Raw genomic sequence first — 20,783 nt, forward strand, 5'->3', positions numbered from 1 at the left:
CCCTGCAGAAAGCGACCTTCCCCTGAAAATCAAAACCAAAACCTTCAGCTAGGACATTCTCCCCACCCCAGATTCTGAGAGTGCCTACACAGATCTGCTATGACCTGATGTTTGTGTTTCTCCAAACTTCACGTGCTGGAATCCAAACCCTGCCAGGTGATGATGCTAGGAAGTGGGGACCTTTTGGGAAGTGATTAAGTCATGAGGGTAGAGCCCTTGTAAACGGGATTAATGACCTTATAAACGAAGGCCCAAGTCAAGGCGGCTGGATCACCTGAGGTCAGGAGTTCAAGACTAGTCTGGCCAACATGGCGAAACCCCGTCTCTACTAAAAATACAAAAATCAGCTGAGTGTGGTGGTGCATGCCTGTAATCTCAGTGACTCAGGGGGCTGAGGCAGGAGAATCGCTTGAACCCAGGAGGCAGAGGTTGCAGTAAACTGAGATAGCACCATTATACTCCAGCCTGGGTGACAGAATGAGACTCCATCTCGAGGGGAAAAAAAAGAAGGCTCAGAGTCCCAGCTAGTCCCATCCACCATGTGAGGCAGGAATGAGAAGCCAGGAAGAAGCCGGCCCTCATCAGGCACTGAAGCTGCTGTGCCTTGAACTTGGAATTCCCAGCTTCCAGAACTGTGAGAAATAAATTTCTGTTGTTTATAAGCCACCCAGTTTATGGTACTTTTTTAATAGCAGCAAAATGAACTAAAATTTGGTCAAAAACTCAAAAAAGAAAAAAGTTGAATGTCTAAGGACAGCAAATCTAGCACAAGTTAAGATCAATGGTGCGATGAAAAATGTAGAGAAGGATGTGGAGAAAACGGAATCACCTCCCTGCAATGGTGCTTGGCAGAAGTCCCTGGCCAGAGCTGAGATGTCTCACCCTCTCCTGAGGCCACACAGCCCATCCGAGTGCACTGCCCTCATACTTAGATGGCCCATCCCTTGCCTGTGGCTGACTGTCAGCACTGGGTAAGCTAGCAGCTCTGACCTGCCCAGCATTGCTCCTCCCAGGAGACCCACATGCTGTGACACATCCTGACCATTTCAGAACCTACAGGAGGGCAGGGGTTGCCCCCAGGTCTTGCAGTCCCTCTGAAGTGTCTCCTCGCACAAATTTCCTGTTCCCCTCCTCACTCCCCTGGCCCTATCTTATCACCCAGGCCAATCCTGCTCATCAAAATTCCCCTTAGGGACATCCTCTACATCTACAGATTATACATACCACTAAGCTGCTTGGAGTGGACAGGTGAGGCCCCTAAAAGAGCAGGTTCCAGATTTGCCCCTAGACGCTTCCTAGAGACCATGGCCCTGAAGAAACCTTGATTTCAGACTTTCAACCTCCAGAAACGTGAGACAATAAATTTCTGTTATTCTGAGCCATCTTCATTTGTGCCAATTTGTCACAACAGCCACAGGAAGCCAACATACTGCCCTGTTAAGCTGTAACCTCAGCCCGGGCTTGCTGCCCCCTTCACTTTCACTTTCATAGCATCTGGCACTTCCCTGGTGTAGAGTAGGTGCTCAGTAAATATTTGTGGAATGGGTAAGTACGTGTGCATGGGAGAGAAAAAATATGTGTGATTTTGTAGAAAAACTCTTCAGGGTTAAGAGGTGCCTTTGGAGGCTTTGCAGTGTGGAATCTGTCTTCAAACTTCTCAGCACAGACAGTCCTCAGGAAAGACCCGTGCCCCTCCTCACTAGCTCTGCTGCCCTTTCACTTTTCCTGCCCCTCAGTCTCTCCTTCCTCCTTATCTAACCACAGTCTATCCCAGCAGCTGAGAAGGAAAGTTAGTCCAGATCCCTTTCTGTCCCTTAGTTTAGATCCAGAAGGCAGTGAACCCTTTAATTTATTAGAGTCTCTCTACTAGCCGAAGCCATATAATTTAAACTTCCCAGTTGAATCATCCTGACAGATAAGGGATCTTTGCAGCCTAAGATAGACAGAATTTTAAAAACAATTCCCAGCAGCCCTCACCCCCACATAACCCCACCCCTTTGAGTGTCAGGGGAATTGTGAATACGGTGAGATGTGGAACTGGTAATTATATTACATTCTGGGGCAGAGGGGATTTTATAGATGTGATTACAGTTACTAATCAGTTGACCTTAATATACACAGATTCTCTGAGTGAGGATGATCTAATCAGACAAGGCTTTTAAGAGCAGAGAAATTTCTAAGGCTGGCAGCAGAGGAGGAAGTCAGAGAGGTTGCAACTGTGAGTAGGATGGGGACACCCTTGCTGTCCTGAGGATCAAGGACCCACATGGCAAGGAATGTGAATGGTATCTAGCAGCTGAGAGCATCCCCCAGCCAAGAGCCAGCAAGGAAACAGATCTCAGTCCTACAATTGCAGGGAGCTGATGGCTGATGACAACTTGGATGGGCTCAGAAGCAGATTCTTCCCCAGGGCCTCAGGATAACAGAGCAGCCACTCCAACACCTTGACTTTGGCCTTGTGAGACCCCAAGCAGAAGATCCAGCCAAGCCCATTGGACTTGTCACCTACTAAACTGTGAGATAATAAATGGGTGTTATTTGTAGTAATTTGTTAAGCAACTATAGAAAACTAATAGAAAGCCTAATATTTTGTAAGAAGATACAAATCTGTAAAAAGGCATTATTCACTCACTCCAACAAGAGCAGTGAGCGAGTTAAGAACAGCTGCAGTGACGAATGCCAGACCCTCGAGTGGAGTGGGCCAAATGCAGCCTGTGGGCCCAATCCAGGCATCGGCTGTTCCAGTACAGCCCACCAACTAAGAACGGTTATTACATTTGCAAATGGTTAGAAAAAGCAAAAAAGAAGAATAGTATTTCACAACACATGAAAACTATATGAAATTCACATTTCAGTGCCTACAAATACAGTTGTATCAGAACAAAGCTCACTGACTTACATGTCATCTACAGCTGCTTTCTAGCTCCAATAGCAGAGTTGAGTCGTTGCAAAGAGTAGCATAGCTTGCAAGTCTAAAAAACTTATTATCCGGCCCTTCACAGAAAAAGTTTGTCCACCCCCTGATCACTAGAACTTTTCAAAGCACCATTGTGGACCAGATACGCTGGGCAGCAATCAACGGAGGACAGAGCTCTGGGCATTCTCTGCGTGGACAAGCACGGACAGCAAACTGATTCAGGAGGTTTCTGGTGTCTTCTCGGCCACACACTGTCAAGTGGTGTGTGGGAATCATTTACAAACATGCACTATAACTCCTCTACGGAAACAACAATACAAAACTATTTTATGGCTTCTAAAATAAATGAACTAATTTTTAGATTAGAAATGATTTTAGAATAAAAGCACAGGAGCCTGTGTATCTGGCACTCTGTAACTTGTGGTCTCTGTGAAAGAGAGATTGACTCTCCACGCAGAGCTTTTGGCATCATCTGGTGACAGCTCAAAGTCACTTTAAGTCACTTGGGGCAAAAGCCCCAGGAGGTTGACCAGGAAAGGCTGATGACTGAAGGGGTCTCCTCTGAACTCCAAGGGGCCACAGCACCTCTGGGTCCTGACAGCCATGGACTCCCACCAAAGAAATATCTGGGCAGAAAACAAGCAGTTTAAGAACAGATTAGATTCTCTTCAAAGAGCACAGTCTCAGCAAAGTCCAGTCGGTTTTTCTTGAAAGGCTTTCTATTTGATCTCTGTAATTTGACCATTAATATAGGAATACCAAAATGGAATACTCAGGGGCCAAATCAGGCAGAGAATTAGGTCAGATGTGATTTTCTTGTGCAATCTGAACAAAAGACATTTTATAACCAAAGCCAAAAAAGAAGACGAAAGTGACATGGATAGATAGAGAAATGCACTCATAGAAGTGCTTCCTTCATGCAAAATTTCAAAAGGCTTGGTGACAGCCCTGAGAACCTGTCTGGGGATCATTTTATGGAAAAGCAGTCACAATAGTATCAATTGGAAAAGCAAGAAGAATGTACGTTCTGTCATTTGTAGCGGGAAAATATCTGCTTGATTTTCCTTGTAGCCACTTTGAAGACCTCTCAACTGAGAAGGGAAATCCACATTCTGACAGATTCCCCATGATTCCTCCCATCAACTATAACTTCATCTTCCATCCTCTACCCAGTGACCCACTCAGCCCTTGTGTGGGTACCAGGTATGGAAAGGCTTGGAGCCCTCCCTCCTCCATAGCTGGCAGGGCACCCTTGAGCAAGTCACATCACCTCCTTCCCCAAGCCTCAGCATCCTCATCTGCACAATAAGAATGATGCCCAGCCTTGCCTTTTCCCTCTAGCATGATCAAGAGAGTCTATTGAGATGGAAAAAGCAAAGAGAGCTAAACAAATGGGAGCCATTCTTATATCTGTCACTGAGCTTCACAAGATGATGACCAGAACATACCAGAAAGCACTTCTGTGTGTGTTTGTGCACAAGAGCACAGTCTTTCTCCTTAATCTAAAAGGCAAATATATGCACATGAAGCAAAGGGCTGGCTGCTCAAGGCATAGAGAGGAAGCACATTTTCTAGCCACTGCCACACCCCCCACCCACAAGGAAAATGTGAAGGGTTTTGAATCCATCTCATTCCGTTTTTCTGCTGTTGCAAAGCGCATAGAGCTCACAAAACAGAAAAACTATATCGACACAATCCCCAAGCTAAAACAGAGAGAGATATTGCTGGGGAGAGGGGCAGAATGCTGAAACTCCTTCATGCTGAGGATTTATATCAACCCAGAGTACCTTAAACGCATTCGCTCTGGAAAACACCAGATATAAAGGAGGGCCGAGCTCCCTGCTTTGCAGGGGTACCGGGGGCTTGGCCCAGGCCAAGTTCAGGACTCTCTCCTCTGAAAGAGCAACACAGAATTCCCCTTGGCAAGTGCTATTGTGGACTTGCCTCAGTTAATATAGTATGAATAGAGATGTTTTAAATGTATTAAACATTGGCCCCTTTTTTAGAAATTACACTGACAGAGCCTTCCTTAAACATTATTTGAATAAAGCCTCATTACTCACAGTCCAGAGAAGTTCATTAGGAGGAGATCGCTTTGGAAAGGAACCGAGGAACTCGCCTTTCTTCTCAGCAGTGAATTACATTAGCTACTTCCTAGTTATTTAAATCTTGAAATAAAAGATGTAAACGCTACAGTGACATCTTAAGATCATTGCGAAGGCAGGTCTTGCATGCACAAAAATGCCCAGCTGGTCTGCAGATAAAACAGATTGATAATTAGTTGTAAAATGTAACATTTCATCAAGAATATTTTGAATAATCCAATTTATCTTTGTCAGATATGCAGCACATATTTTTCCGGGGAGCAGCTTTGTTCTTTAACATAATATTATAATTTCAGGCTGCTAATGAAGGCGCCCGCCGGCCGGCCGGGCCTTGATGTGTTGCGTGGCGGGGAGCGCGCCGCGGCCCCGGGACCCGTGCGCCTGAGCGCGCCGCGCCCCGCTGCCGCCACCTGCCCAGCACAGCGCGGGCTGCGGGCTGCGGGCCGCGGGCTGCGGGCGATCAAAGGGCCGGCGGGCTGCGGGGAGGGCGCCCCTGGCGGGCGGTGCTCGGGCCGCCGGCGGGCGGGGGCTCCTCCGACTCCCGCTTCTAATTAATGGATGAAAACGCGCGCTCCCTGCCCGCGACCGCGAAGGCGAAGTCAGGCGGCGGGCGCGCGTGCAGGCTGAGGGTGTGGCTGCTGGGGCGCGGGCTTCCCACAGGGGCGCGTCCGGGGTGCAGCCTGCGTGACCTTCCCCGGAATAGCAAAAGAGATGGGGGGGCGGGGAGCGGGAGAAGAGGGACCAGGGTGGCTTACAGGACTTGGGAGGGGCTGCAGGTACATCTAGAGCTCCGTGGACCCCAGGAGCCAGGAGACAACTAGGGCCACGTGCTGGTCGAGCCTTCCTGGGGCGCTTTGGCACTTTATATAAGGCCTGTTGGACACCGATAAATGAGAACTGCTTAGCATTTGTGCGGAGAGCCCCAGCGCCCGGCCCAGGACGGAGCCTCCCCTTAAGTCCCAGAGCGACCCTAAAGGCTCTCCCAGAGGCCTGGGTTGACATGAGCAGAGGCGTGCTCGTTCACATCCTCCAGTGACGCCACATCGCCCGTGTTTCACCACACAGGCCCGGAAGAGGGTGTGGCTGGATGGAAGAAAAGTATCGTCACAAGTTGGAAAATTCGCTCCCCTCTTCTACAAGGCGCATGAAGTTTGTCAAAGCAGAGAAAACTCCAGGTCTAAAGAACGCCCTTAGACTGTGTGCACACGCTGTATGTGCACAGTGTCTTTTATTCTAAATGTGCCATTTTAGCTGCGTGTGTGCAAACCTCACACCACTATTAGACCCGTGCTGACGTTGCTTGGCGATATTTGGTATTCTCAAAAACAAATTAAATTCTGGCCCCAAGATTAAAGTTCTTTGTCTCGCAGTTCTGAAATGATCAACGAGAAATGGGTGCTGCTCTCCTCGTTGTCTGCATTGGAAAAGACAAGGCTGCCTGTGTTCCCAAATCCTCCAGGACACATTGATGGCCTCTGGGCGTCCAGGATACCAGCAGTGGTTACCACGCTACCTGGTCAAAAGGTATGAGTGAACTTGAGTGGATTCAGAAAATTCGGAATACTTTGGAAAATGAATCCGTTCACAAGACCAAACCACTTGACTCACTGGAAGACTACCGCATAAGCAGGACTCCTCTTTACCAGGTTATTTCTGCTCCTGCAGTGAAGGGCTGCCTTCCCCGTTTTCAAGTATATGACAGTCTCAAGGATCATGGTCAGCACATTAGGCTGAGTATATTGACTTGAACCTCTCCCGACACGTGCAGCTCTTACAATACATTAGGAACGTAATTCAGCCTGAAGTGGGTGTGCTCTTGACATGGACCCTGACGGACCAAGCCGCTCCTTCTTGCTTTGACTTCTTCCAGGGTGGTGTTGCAAGCCTTCCGAGATGATTATCTGCCTTATCCAGACTTGAAGATCAGTCCAACAGGATCTCTTTTTCAAGCCACCTTCTCCTGGGCAAACTCTGACCGTGTTTGGTTTTCCTGAGCCTCCTGACCGGCTAATGCTCCCCATGAATTTCTCGTTTTCTTCTGTCCTCCCCTTCTCCATGGGCTACCCAGACCCCTGGAGCTGTAGACTTCCCAGTAACCCTAATGGACAGCCAGGGGGCCAGTGTACCTTCAGGCTCCCTGCCTCTCCCCACCTGCCCTGCACAGCCACCATTCTCTTCCTGGCCCTGCAAGGGACTCCTCTGAGTACCAAGGAGAATAAGGGAACAAATGCATGTCCTGGCCATTGACATTCTGTGTTGGCTCCTAGAAGTAGCTGATAGCCCCTCTTCAGGACCCTCTTCCTGGCACACAGGCCTTTGGGGACCTAGCCAGGCCCCATGGCCAGACGCACGGGTTCTTCAGAAGTCAGCCACCCTGAGCTTCTTTGAAGGAGACCATCAGAAACACTGGGAAAAGCCACTCACTTTGTCTCAGAGCTGTTCATGTCGGCCATCTCTTCTCCAAGAGCCAAGAGCTATTTAACAAACCCATGAGAGGGTGGCCCTGCAGCCCGCTCCCAGCTTCAGGACCAGGCAGGGACCCTGAGATGGCCCACCCTGCACCCCCCTCTGTCAAGTATGCACTCCCTTGCTGGCAACCCCATTGTACCATGGTCGGCTCTGCCCAGCTTCGTGCTTCACCAGGTTGGGTGACTCTTTGGTGTCCCATGGGCTCAGTCACTGAGCAGACACTCAATGGATGGGTATTGACCTACCCTGCTCAGGGACAGACGCAAGCTGGCCCAGCCAGCTCCCATTCAGGACCATCCCAACACACACCAGAATGGCACAAATGGGAACCCACTGACCCTCAGGCTCCTGAGAGGTGAGAGTCACCCTTGCCCAGATCAACAGGCAGAAGAGCCATATGCCATCAGCAGGTCCCTGTCCCTAAAAGGCAGACATCAGAGAGCAGGGCATGACTGCTTCCAGTGAGTTTTGCCCAGGAAGGGTGTCCCCTCTGTCTTCCTGTCTTTCCCCGGTGCCCTACCCTGCTCGGAAACCCACAGAGACTCCACAGCTGGCATCTAGAACTAGTGTTAAGGTGAAGTTGCACATGACTTCCCCAGTCACCCCGTCTTCACTGTCTCTCCTAGATGAACCCTTGTTTGAGAAGAGCCAGCCTACCCACTGTCCCAGCCTCCCCTACCAGGGAGGGCCTCCTCTCCTCTCTCAATCAAGAAAGCCAGGCTCAAACACCCATCTTCCACACAACACTTGGGAGTCTCAATACCACCGTGTGCCCTCAGCACTGGCACACAGCACTTTGAGCTACTCACTTTCAGGCACAAGTCTGTCATATAACTTCCTCTGGGGCCCAGGACTTGTAGTGCACACGTGCATGCCCGCCCTCTTCCTGTACCCAGTGCAAGCACAGAACAGCACTCAGTGGAAATTCACTAACGTGTCTTTGTCTCTGTCCTCCTGTGCCATTCATATGGGAGGAGGCCCAGCCTGGGAGCCGGGAGCACTCTTGGTGGGTAGAGCCAGGAGGTGCTGGATACAAACCTGAAGTCTCATGCATCTGCCTATTGATCGATTGGACTCACTTTGAGGTTGAAAATTATTCAAACTGGAGCTTGGCTTCAGGTAGGGACAGAGACCTTCATCATGGTTGTCGGCTCTGGTGTGCGAAAGAGAAAGTCAAATAGACCCAGATAATGCCTGCAGAAGGGGGGACCCCATGACACAGAGCCTGCTCTCCCAAAACACACTGTGCCCATTGCTCCTGGTGGCAGTTGTGCTGCTGTCATGTTATGGGGAGAGGGTCTCAGCTGCTTCTCTGCAATCTCATGAATGTGGCTGAATGGGTCAGGATCAACTCAGGCTTCTGTATGACCCGGGTATGACCCAGAACCCCAAATATAGTCATGCACCACATAGCAATGTTTCCATCAATGATGGATCCCATACACCTTGAGGGTCCCCTAAGATTAGAACGGAGCTGCAAAATTCCTGTCATCTGGTGGCATAGTAACCATCATACCAACATACACTAAGTAATTATTCATATGTTTGTGGTGATGCTGGTTGGAGTACATAAACCTACTGCACTGCCAGTCACAGAACTAAGTCTAGCACATGAAATTATGCACAGGACATAATACTTGATAATAATAATAAATGACTTACCACACTATACTTTTTATTGTTATTTTAAAGTGTACTTTTTTTTTTTTGAAACAATGTCTCCCTCTGTCGCCCAGGCTGGAGTGCAGTGGTGCAATTTCGGCTCACTACAACCTCCGCCTCCCAGGTTCAAGCAATTCTCCTGCCCCAGCCTCCCGAGTAGCTGGGACTACAGGCACGCACCACCACACCCGGCTAATTTTTGTATTTTTAGTAGAGATAGGGTTTCACCATGTTGGACCAGGATGGTCTCAAACTCCTGATCTTAGGTGATCTCTCTGCCTTGGCCTCTCAAAGTGTCGTGATTACAGGCACGAGTCACCATGCCTGGCCTTTTTTTTTTTTTTAAGTTAACTGTGAAACAGCCTCAGTCAGGTCCATCAGGAGGTGTTCGGAAGAAGGCATTGTTGCCCTAGGAGAGGGCAACTCCATACGTGTTATTGCCCCTCAGACCTTCCAGCGGGACAAGACGTGGAGGTGGGAGACAGGGATGCTGGGACTCCCGACCCTATGCTGGCCTAGGCTAACGTGTGTCTCTGTGTCTTTGTTTTTATCAAAACAGTTTGAAAATTTAAAAAGTTCAATTTAAAAAGGGAAAAGGCTTGCAGAATAAGGATATAAAGAAAATGTTTTTGTACAGCTACGCAATGTGTTTGGGTTTTAAGCTGTATATAGGAGTCCAAAAGTTAGCAAAAACTTTTTAAATTTATAAAGTAAAAAATGTGGCCAGTCACAGTGGCTCCCACGTCGGGCAATCCCAGCACTTTGGGAGACCGAGGCTGGCGGATCATGAGGGCAACAGATCCAGGCCATCCTGGCCAACGTGGTAAAACTCCGTCTCTACTAAAAATACAAAAACTAGCTGGGCGTGGTAGCAGGCACCTGCAATCCCAGCTACTCGGAGGCTGAGCCAGGAGAATTGCTTGAACCCGGGAGGCAGAGGTGGCAGTGAGCTGAGATCGCACCACTGCACTCCAGCGTGGCAACGGAGCCGGACTCCGTCATAAAACAAAAAGATAGATACTACAGTAAAAATTTACAGTAAGCTTATTATTGAAGAAAGAAACATATTCTTATAAATGTAGTATAGGCTGAGCGTAAAGCGTGAAGTTTACAGGAGCGTATAGTCATGTCCCAGCCTTCACGTTTGCTCACTCACTGACTCACACAGAGCAACTTCCAGTCTCCAATACTGCAGGCCCTATTCATGGTAAGTGCCCTACACAGGTGCACCATTCTATCTGCCATACGATATTTTTACTATAGCTTTTCTGCATTTAGCTATGTTTAAACGGATACCATCGTGTTACAATGACCTGCAGTATTCAGTACCATCGCATGCAGTACCGGCACGGCCCCGGAGCAGCAGGCTGCGCCTCGAGCCTAGGTGTGTGGCGGGCTGTGCATCGAGCCTAGGTGTGCGGGAGGCTGCGCCTCGAGCCTAGGTGTGTGGCGGGCTGCGCCTCTCGCCGAGGTGTGCGGCGGGCTGCGCCTCGAGCCTAGGTGTGCGGCGGGCTGTGCTATCTAGGCTTGTGTAAGTGCACTCTGTGATGTTTGCACAGTGACTCTGTAGCCTACCAGTGCATTTCTCAGAATGTATCCCTGTTGTTAAGCGATGCATGACTGTATAAGATAAAGCGGGGTGAATAAAGCCTCAAGGCTTACATGGAACTGCTGGAAGAGGCACGAGCAAGCAAGAGGCAGTGCAGCCGCACAAAGCAGATGAGAAACTGGGGAAGTGAAAAGCTAAGGAAGCTCTGCCGCCCTCGGGTGATCGCCCTCCCATCACTAGCCTGCGGGCTGCCGGGGTGTAGCAGTGGACCTCACGACCCAGAGACCACAGCGGCTGGCACACAGTGTCTATCTAAGCATCCCAGGGTGGGGCAGTCCGCTGGTCCCAACTGCTTCCCTGCAGTGTGGGCGCCAGGCAGCGCTGAGCAGTGCAATGACCAGGCTGGGAACCCCAGCTCAGGGCCTTTCTCTTCTCTGACCAGATGTCAGTGTGTATGTGCATGTGTGTAAAAGTATGCATTTTTGTGTGTGAGAATGTGTGTGCATGCATGCGTGAGTGTACGTGTGCACATGTGTGTGTTCATGTGTCCGTATGTGCATGTGTTTGCACACATGTGTGTGCGTGTGCACATGAGTGTGCATGTGAGAGTGTGTGTGTACATGTGTGAGTGTGCATGTGTCTCAGTGTGTGCATGTGTGTGCGCACACACACACGTGGGGAGAGAGTCTCCTTGGCCCATCCTTGTCCCTCCCTTTTTATAATGTCATCTGTGTCCCTGAATCAAAGTCCTCTCCTGGAATCCTCTTCTCAGACCCCTAAGGACTCCCTGTTTTCTACTTCATGTCTTTTTCTCAGGTCCCAGGGATTCATAAAGTTAGTGTTCAATCAATAAAACCATGGCCCTCGCATGGGCCTGGGGCCGTCCCCAGTCTGGCCCAAACCATTTCTTTTGTGCCTGGCCTGCAGCACAGCCTCCCAGCACTGCCTGGCCCAGACCATACCAGGTTCAGGCAGTTCATGCCTTTCCCTGCCCCGTCCCATTCCCTCTACCCACAAGGCCATCTTCCCTCCTCTCTCTCCCTCTTGTTGTCCTACACAACCTGCAAGTGCCACTTCCTCTGAAAGGGCTGTCCAAGTGCCCCCAGCAGCACTCACCTCCCGAGGCAAACCCTGCTTATCAGCTATTGGCTCTTAGAGCCAGACTCCTATTACAATTATCTGTGGGATTTTCTAAGCCACTCCCACTGGACTGTCAGCTCCTGTGGGCAGGGACCAGGTACTCTGATTACTTAGCATCCTAGCTCTCATTTAAAAATTGCTGAATACATCATTCACAAGAGCAAAGCTCTGGAATCAACCTAAGTATCCATCAATGGATAATTAAATAAAGGAAATGTGGTAAATATACACAATGGAATACTACTCAGCCATAAAAAGGAATGAAATCATGTCTTTTGCAGCAACATGGATGGAACTAGAGGCCATTATCTTACTGAAATCACTCAGAAACAAAAAGTTGAATACCACATGTTCTCACTTATAAGCAGGAGCTAAATAATGTGCACACATGAGCATAGAGAGTGGGACAGACACTGGAGACCCAGAACAGTGAGAGGATGGGAGGCGTGAGGGGTGAGAAATCCCCTAGTGGGTAGAATGTGCACTATTTGAGCGGTGGACACAATGAAAGCCCAGACTCCACCACTATGGAGCATATCCATGTAACAACACTGCACTTGTATCCTCCAAATCTATAAAAACTTTAAAATAAAAAAAATCTAAAATATCTTTAAAAAGAATTCCTGGATAAATATGTGAATGTATCCAACAAGGAAAGCCTTTAGACAGACACCATTGAAAGGTATCAATGATTTAGGTTTGCATCAAACAATAAACCTCTAGACATTAGATAAGAAAGAAAAATAAAATATATTTCAATTTATCACAGAAATAGCAATTCGCATGAGTTTGGGTATAAAGCTGAACAACTAAGGTGAAAATGATTTTTTAAATGTGAACTAAGGTGCAAATAATTTTTTATTGGGTGCCAAGCAATTTCAACCGCAGATCTCCTGGAAAAGTCCAATATAAATACACTAAATAATAAAAAGCCAAGCAAACATTCACGAAGGTTTCAGTGTTTTCTCTGTCAGGCACGAATTTTCTCAGGATGACGGGATGGTGTGACGCTTCTTCCATGGTCATACGAGGTCCCACAAACCTTTGCTGAGTGAGTGACTGGGTCTCCACAATGGCTCCCTGCCCGGTACAGGCATGGATCAAGTGTGCCCAGCAGAGGGGCAGCCCCATACAAGGTGGGTGGGCAGGTGCCACCACAGTCACTTGTTCCGAGGCATCCTCCTTCATCTAAGGCCACAGTCACTTTGTGGTCAGTACCCTGAAGACGCCAACATGCACTGGCATTTCTTTAGGGAATTGTCATGCACCCAGCCCACAGCAGACAAGCCCAGGGCAATGACACAGTCTGGTGAGTGCTGAAGGCTCTAGGAAGGCTTCCCAGGGAACTGCCTGGCAGACGCTCACTGTTCCCCAGTTACCCCAGGCCCTGACCCTCAGCGTTTGCTACAGCAACTCTTCATCTGGAGTGCTTTTCTCCCCAGCTTTCCTTCCAGTAAAGTCTCACTCGGTCTTCAGGGAGAGAGGAGGAAAGGGAGGGACAGAGAAAGGTAATGGTGCTTCTGTCATAGTAGATGCTCAATAAACATTGCTGGACTGAAAGAAAAACTAAATTAGTCCCTCATGACAGTGCCTCCTGGTTCCTCAGTTGTAGGTAATTCTTATGTATCTGAGTTTTTAATCTTAAATGTTAAAATCTTTATTAGAAGAAAAATATTCATAAAATTGTTATTTTTAATGCAGCTTTGGCTTTTTTTTACCTTTTTATTAAAAACTTGTTGCTTGTTCATACATTTTTATTTTGGCATTGATTGTATTTGTGAATATTTTCTCTAGGAGAAAGCTATATTAAGAAATGAAAACATTTTAGACTTCCCTGCCTCTGGCCCCAACTACCCAGAAAAAGATCAGACACAAACATCTAAGCTTGAAACTCTAAAAAAGTAGACAATCAAATCTTACATGCAGGAGACTGGAGGAGTTCACTGTTCATCTGGACCAGGAGGTAGAGAAGAGGGTCCGAGCTTGGGCGTGTGGTTACTGAGGAAAGAGATGAGTCTCACCCCACCCCCACGGGTGAAACCAGCAGGGATGAATAGCAGCATTGTGGTGGGAAGGTTCTAGGGGCAGGGGCAGTTTCACGTGATGTCTGGTGTCCCCCAAATAGTGCACAGCTGCAGATGACCAATCCTCTCCAGAGGCAGGAGAGAACCCAGCTGACCAGTGCCGACATCTGGTGGCCTGGGAAGGGGAACAGGCTTCAGAGTGGACTGAGCCCCATTGAGCCTCATGCTGACAATCCTGTGACCCATCCCCTTTTCAGGGGTGTCTGCACAAGACTCCTTGTGCTGAAAGAAACACGGCATGGCTCAGAGAACTTAGCAGAGGGTGCTGGGGGCCGAATGTCACCATTTTCCTGCTGCTCTCTCCAAGGAGCCCTCCTGCAGCACACGATCCTGTTTCCCTCTTAAAGTTCCTTGTATTTTTTCCTTTGGTGTGCCTATCACAACTGGTAATTAATGATGCAATCATTCATTTATTTTATATTCTGTCTTTCTCAATCTATTGTAAATTCCGAGGGGGCAGAAGACTTGTCTGCTTTATTTTCTCTGCTCTGCACACAGTAGGTTCAGGAAATATTTATTGGATAAAGGAATGCATCTCCACATTAACTGATGTCTCACTCAGCTTCCGGAGCTGGAGAGATGGACTAGGAAGCCCCAGAGAGGCAACGATGATATCAAGGTTGGGGCAATGCCTCTGTCATCCCAGGGATACGACTCAAATGGAGCGAATCCATCCCCCTCACAATGCAAACAATTGCAGCACATTCTCAAGACAGAATTTTCCAAACACAAATTCGTATTGCCATAGACATTGACTCCACAATTCCTCACCCAGATGACTTGACTCTGAAGGATTTCACAAATGAAGGAATTCACAAAGGAAGGAGTTGAAGTAAGTGGCAAACTCCTGCGGGGAAGGTGTTCAGAGACCACTCCCCAGTGGGGTGGTGGCAGGCTGCCATCAACAGTGTGGGTCCTCTGGGCTGGAGAGAGAATTATCCCAACTGCCCGGAAGAGTTAGGCCACCACAAATCTCTGCTCACATACGCAATGGGAATCTGCATAAACAATATATAGACAGCCCCAAACACTGAAATTAAAGAACTGTTTCTTTCCAACAATTTGGTCTGCAGCTCTGACTATTATCTGGGGATAAATCAATTTGCGGCAGCTGTAGACAGCCATTTCCGTGCGAGTCCTGCTCAGCTTAACTGGAGAAGCGTGTTAAAAGTTAAAGAACCTTCATCACATTAAGAACATGAATTTTTCTAACCATAAATTTATTTCACTGAATTCCTGAGCTATAAAGTCACCTTACACTCTTCCTTGTAAATCAGAGGAGGTATACCCACTTCCTGATGTTTGCCAATTTGCTATTTTCCTGTAATTAGGGAAAAATGCAATGCGCTGGGGTTACAAGCCCCAATGAGAGCACAGGATTGAGTTGTTTAATATCTGCCACGACTAGATGCGTTATAAAGAATGGCTCTATAGGGGAGTAAAAGGGCAAGAAGAAACTGTTATCTAACACAGGATGATAAGACCGGACGTCAGGTGTGATTGTGGTTTTCATTGGAGTGGCTTTGGTCATTCCACATGAATGGATAGTGCTATCAGTTTATGGCACCTAGTGGTGGAAGAATACAGAGCTGGAAAGGTAAAAGCTAACAGAAAATAAAAATTAAGCGTGCTGGGAAGATCTGTCTGCTGTCAGGTATGTGGAAAGATCTCAGCTAGGACTGCAAGTCAGGCAGAGGCCCAGGGTAGCAAAACCGATCTCTTTCAGAAGCACAGGCTACCAAACCTTCACAGGCTTATTTGGTAGAAATTATGAAACAAACAGAACTGACAGTTGGAACAGCTTCCTCAGTCTCTAATGGTAACTAGAAAAAGGATCACTTTACCTATGTTCATCTGTAAAATGAAAGTGATTTTTATACATCAGACCTTCTTTTTTGTCTTCCAGAATATATCCTAAATTCTACTTTGTGGCATATATCGATTTCAATCTTGGGAAGCATTTTTCAGTAAAAATCAGCTGTCTACATAAGGCATTATTACATACTGCATAAGCAGGCGCGTGTTATTTCGTGCTTTGATTACCAATACAGATGCTATTTTATAGAAATTATTTCCATTGCTTTTTGAAAAACAGATATTCATAATTAAGATAAACACAAATGAAAAAGATAAAATCAGTAAGTGCTTATGTAGCCAAAATAAACCTTCAGCAACGTTTGGCGCATGATGGATGCTCAATAAGGATTTAGAGGATTCACTTTTTTTAAAAGGGATGTAATTTAATTTAAAAAACGGAAAATGTTTCCATTCCCACTCATCTTTAAAAAGCGAAAACAAAAAGCCCCCAAATCCTCAACTATAACCAAGAGATAGCAAAAAAGTAAACAGGAGACAGAGAGTGCCATTTTGTGGAAAATGAAACGTCCCTGTTAGGGGATGCGCTACCCTTCTTTTCACTCCCCAGCTCCTATTTCAGGCCCCCAATAATTTTAAAGGTGAGCAAAATGGACCCTTGTATGTATCATCCTAATGACCCTGGCCTTCATATTTAAAATGTCATTCAGAGATAGTTTCGGGTTGGCAGCTGCTGATGGAAAAGAGTAATAAATAATCCTCCTTCCATTTGCACACAAGCCCTGCATGCAGAATGTGCTCGAAGTGCATTTCCAGCAGAACATCTTGGGACCCACTATTGGAATGCCACCCCGTTCGATGCCAGGCACCCGCTCATCAGCTTCCAGGAGGGAGTGAAGAGCAGCTAGCCCAATTGGAGCTACCAGGGAATTTAGGAAGACAGAATGTAATTACCTGAACTGGAAGCCAGCCAAGGCACTGGGGCTGTTCAAAAAAAAAAAAAAGTCAAGGGAAAAAATACCCTTAATTCTCTTAGCTGATAACAAAAGCCAAATGTGGGCTTTCTTTCTGTTTATGATTTGGCAGCATGGGGTATTTAAATCATCACCAAACAATAAATAAAAATAAAACTTCAAATTTCTAGCAGGCCCCTTCCAAGACACACACCGCGGCTCACTCAGATTCCTTTGTCCGTGTGTGGGGTGGGTGCCGTGGCGGCCAAGGCAGGGTTCATTTCCTTTCACTCAGCGCTCGACAGCGGGTTCTGCCCACTGGCCGACCATGTCACCCTCTCCAAAAAGCAGAAACCTTATCAAACACCACGGGGAGGAGGTCAGATATTGTTTCAACCATTTGCAGAGCTTATTTTTTTTTTTCCTTTTAAAACTGGGCTTCATTCTGATGCAATGAAGTGAATAAAATAATAATGGTGCACCAGGGATGTGAAATGTTCTAAAGACCTTTTGCCAGGAAGAGTTGTGGTTTTGTTTTGTGTTGTGTTTTTTTTTTCCAAGAGGGTAAGACTTAGCAGAGGGTGCTAGGGGAAAGGAGGATGGAGAAAGAGCGAAATTTGCCTCAGAAGGACTGGAGGTCGTCCACATGCTGAAAATATTAATCAGTTGGCTACAGAACCCGCTGGAGAGGACGTGGCGCCAATAACGTCCGCAAGCACGCGGGGATGGTTTCCTCGGGAAGATTTGTCATGCTCTTAACTTCATAAAAAGCAGAGGCGTTGTTGGGGCTGATTCCGAAGACTTGCACGGCTCTTGGCTTCCCTCCCTGCCAGAGCACAGTCAACTGCTAATGACCCGCCCCTCTCATAATTGCACAAGTTGTCAACATGAAAATTCCAGTTAAGCTTACAGCTTGTGGTTTTCCCTGGAAGGGAAAACAAAGGAGTCCAATACAACACCTCAAACTTGTTGGGGGGAAATACACATTTGTATGGCCCAGTAGACCAGAGTTATCCTTGTAAAAACTCTTAAACAAAGAATCCAGTCTACTAATTCATTTTTAAACTGGAAAGGCCATTTCTTTTACATCCTGAAAACAGTAAACTCCAATAAAACTGAAGTGTAAAATTTACTACTTCATCTGATTACTTCCATTTCCATAATGTTGAAAATCTCAATCGTTTCAGAAATAGGGTGGTTTTTTTTTTTTTTTTTTGCTTTTTTCCCAGCAATCTAAGATATCTGCACATTATTTTTAAAGAGAAAAAAAATATGATGTCCATAAAGTCTAAGTGTGAAATGAATGGGGGATGGGGAGGAACAAAAGCAGAAAAACTCGAAGCTGTCTAAGGCATCCCTCTGAATGCAAACTCTGGCTTATTTCCAATGCAAGGAGTGCCTCTAATAACTAGATTAACCCCCCAATCCTCATTGTTCAATTTTGCACAACTATGAATGTTTCTATGATCCTTGATTGGATTAGTTTAGAATTTTAAGGCAAAATGCATTTACTAATATGTTTCTGTTTCTACAAATCTATGTTCAGTAAAACAGGAAAAAGCAGGTTTCACTCTCAGCTTCGAGTCTGACCGCTTACTCGTTTAGGGGATGTTATATTTTGGGACGCTTTGGTGAACTCTTGCTGTTGCTCAGCACACACAGTTCAGATCCGCTGGGAAGGGAATGGTGATCTCTTTCATGGGAGGTACACGCAAACTGGGGATCAGAGGAAAGAAGCCTCTGAATTTTTTTTTTTTTTTTCTGATTCTTCTGAAAAGCTGCTGCTCCCTGGACTTTGCCACTGTCCTTCCGATTTGAATCTTTAGGGAATCGAACACTCACACCCGCAGCCATGACATTGGTTTCCAGTTGGAATATAAAGGGCCTGGCCCAGCACAGCTATTGATGACGCTGGCTTCGTCTCGCTCTGCCCCTCCAGGGTGCGTTTTTGGTGTTTTGGGGGGTACGTCTTCTTTTCCAGACGTAGGAGCCCCAAACATGGGTGACCCCAGTGACAGGACCCTCTCCCCACTTGTGTGAAATGAGCAGCAAATGAACCTAACAGACACCCCAACCCACGCCAACTCCCATAAAATCAGGGTGTGAAGCACGGGGGAGAGAGGGATTCTTATTAATAATTCATTCTCAGCAACCCCCTGGAGCAGCTTGACTACGATATGCTATGCAGAATGCTTCAACGTGCTAATTAATATTTTCAAAGTGTTCCATGGGCCCCTTTTAAAAGCATTTTTGCCATCCATTGAATGTTCCGCATTATAAGTAAAAGATCAATGCTGTCCCCCAATCCTACTGGTGTGCTGTCTAACTAAAACAGGATATTTGGAGTCAACATAATTTTTTTTCTCCTTTTAATATCCTTCCTCAAGTGTTGGGCTGGAAACTGGCTTCTCTTCTGAGACCAGCTGCTCTTCCCAATGGTAGTAGAAAGACACAGGCCAGGGAGGTATCCGCATGAACTGCCCTGAGCATGGCATCACCCCTGCCTCTTATCACTCAGCCTGAGGCCAGGGACAAAGGCTTGAAGGAGAGGGTCAGGTCCCTTCCAAGGCAAGTGTCCCCAGGAGCGGTGGCAGGAAGATCACTCAGAAAGGGGCCTTAGCCCAGAGCTCCAGGAGCCCTCAGCTCTACCTTGCAGCTGAGCTGCTGATGGATGGACAAACCCAAGCAGGAGACCCGGGGCAGCCCCAGCACTCCCGGGAGCTGACCACTGTTCAGAGACAAGACCTCCCCTGCACAAGACCGTCAGGGATGGGGGCCGCATCCAGACTCTCCCGGAGCTCCTGCCCCTCACATAGGTCAGGGCATGAAACTTCATCTGCTTGCTTGAGGACAGGACCGCCCAATTATGACCTTTCACGGGCAGCAGCAGCCATGATCTCTCCAAATGATGCATCAGCCTCACTGACCCTGGCCACACAGCTCGCCAAGGTGGTTAGAACCCCAAAGGCTTGTCCCCTTGGAGGGCAGCAGACGGTCACCCTTAATGTGCCGATCTCAATGATTCTTTCTAAATGTTACCTGGAGACTATTTCTCAATTCAAATCAATGGTACCTATTGATCCTGGCAATTAAAAGAATAGGAAAGGAATAACTTTTGCCCTTTACTCTCTTGCATTCAAGAAAGTGATTTACAGAGTCAAATGGGTCCAGTTGGAAACAACCACCGGACAGTGTAAAGAGTCATCCCGCCCAGGAGGCCTGCAGCATGCTGCCTGGGGGCTCTCGGGGCCCCGTGAACACAGGCTCCCTTCCCTCCCTTCCCAGGGCTGGGGCCATGCTGCCCTCTGCCAGCCAAAGGGCAGAGCCCCCAGGGAGCTCAGTGTCACAGGGATGATTTTCTCATGGAGGCAGAACTCATGTCACGTATTAGCCACATTCAAGTGTGCGGCTCAGTGGCACTGCTTACATTCTCACTACTGTGCAACCGTCACTCCATTGTTCTCACACCCGAGTAAAACCCTGGACGCGTGGAGCTGGCCCTTTCCCCTCCCCACAGCCCTTGACGACTATTCATCTGCTGTCTGCCTCTACGGATTGGCCTGTTTGGGATGTTTCATGTAAATGGAGCCATACAATTTATGGCCTTTCGTGTCTGGCTTCTTCCACTTAGCACAATGTGTCAGAGGTTCACCGCACTGCAGCATGCCCTGGTGCTTTATTCCTTTTCACAGCCGCATAATATTCCATCGTGTGAATACACTGGTTTTTGTTATCCATTCATCTGTTAATAAACGTTTGGGTTGTTTGCGCCTTTTGGCTACTGTGAATAGTTCTCCTGTGGACATCTGTGTATAAATATCTGTTTTATTTTCAGTTATTTGAGGGCAGACACCTAGCAGTGGAATTGCCAGGTCATCTGGTAATTCTACATTTAACTTTTTGAGGTGCGGTTGGAGATTCTGAGATAGTTCTGCTCTGTGAACACGTGCTGCTATGGACAGATGGGGCTTGCCGGGGCAGCGAGAAGACGTGAAGGACTCTGTGTTGCTTGTTTGCCATTAAAGTTTGCAGGCTATTCTCTCAGAGAAGCAAATCCCCCGGATAAACATGCAGCCCCCAACCACATCA

The 20,783-nt window shown here is 47.4% G+C and overlaps 1 long non-coding RNA gene across 6 annotated transcripts in view; it reads right to left on the reverse strand.

The window, feature by feature from the left end:
* LOC105725220 (uncharacterized) overlaps nt 1-20,783 on the reverse strand; it is a 92,340-nt gene that overhangs the window by 18,116 nt on the left and 53,441 nt on the right. For 5 of the 6 annotated variants that reach the window (XR_002478723.2, XR_010341714.1, XR_010341715.1 and 2 more), the window contains exon 1: nt 4,981-5,305. The exons of the other annotated variant lie outside the window; for it this stretch is intronic. This is a non-coding gene — a long non-coding RNA (uncharacterized LOC105725220). Of the gene's footprint in view, nt 1-4,980; nt 5,306-20,783 lie in introns of those variants that run through there. 6 annotated transcript variants of the gene reach the window in all.

The sequence above is a fragment of the Aotus nancymaae genome, unplaced genomic scaffold (genome assembly GCF_030222135.1).
Source record: "Aotus nancymaae isolate 86718 unplaced genomic scaffold, 86718_ANA_hifiasm-v0.15.2.pri h1tg000010l, whole genome shotgun sequence".
NCBI classification, from domain to species: Eukaryota; Metazoa; Chordata; class Mammalia; order Primates; family Aotidae; genus Aotus; species Aotus nancymaae.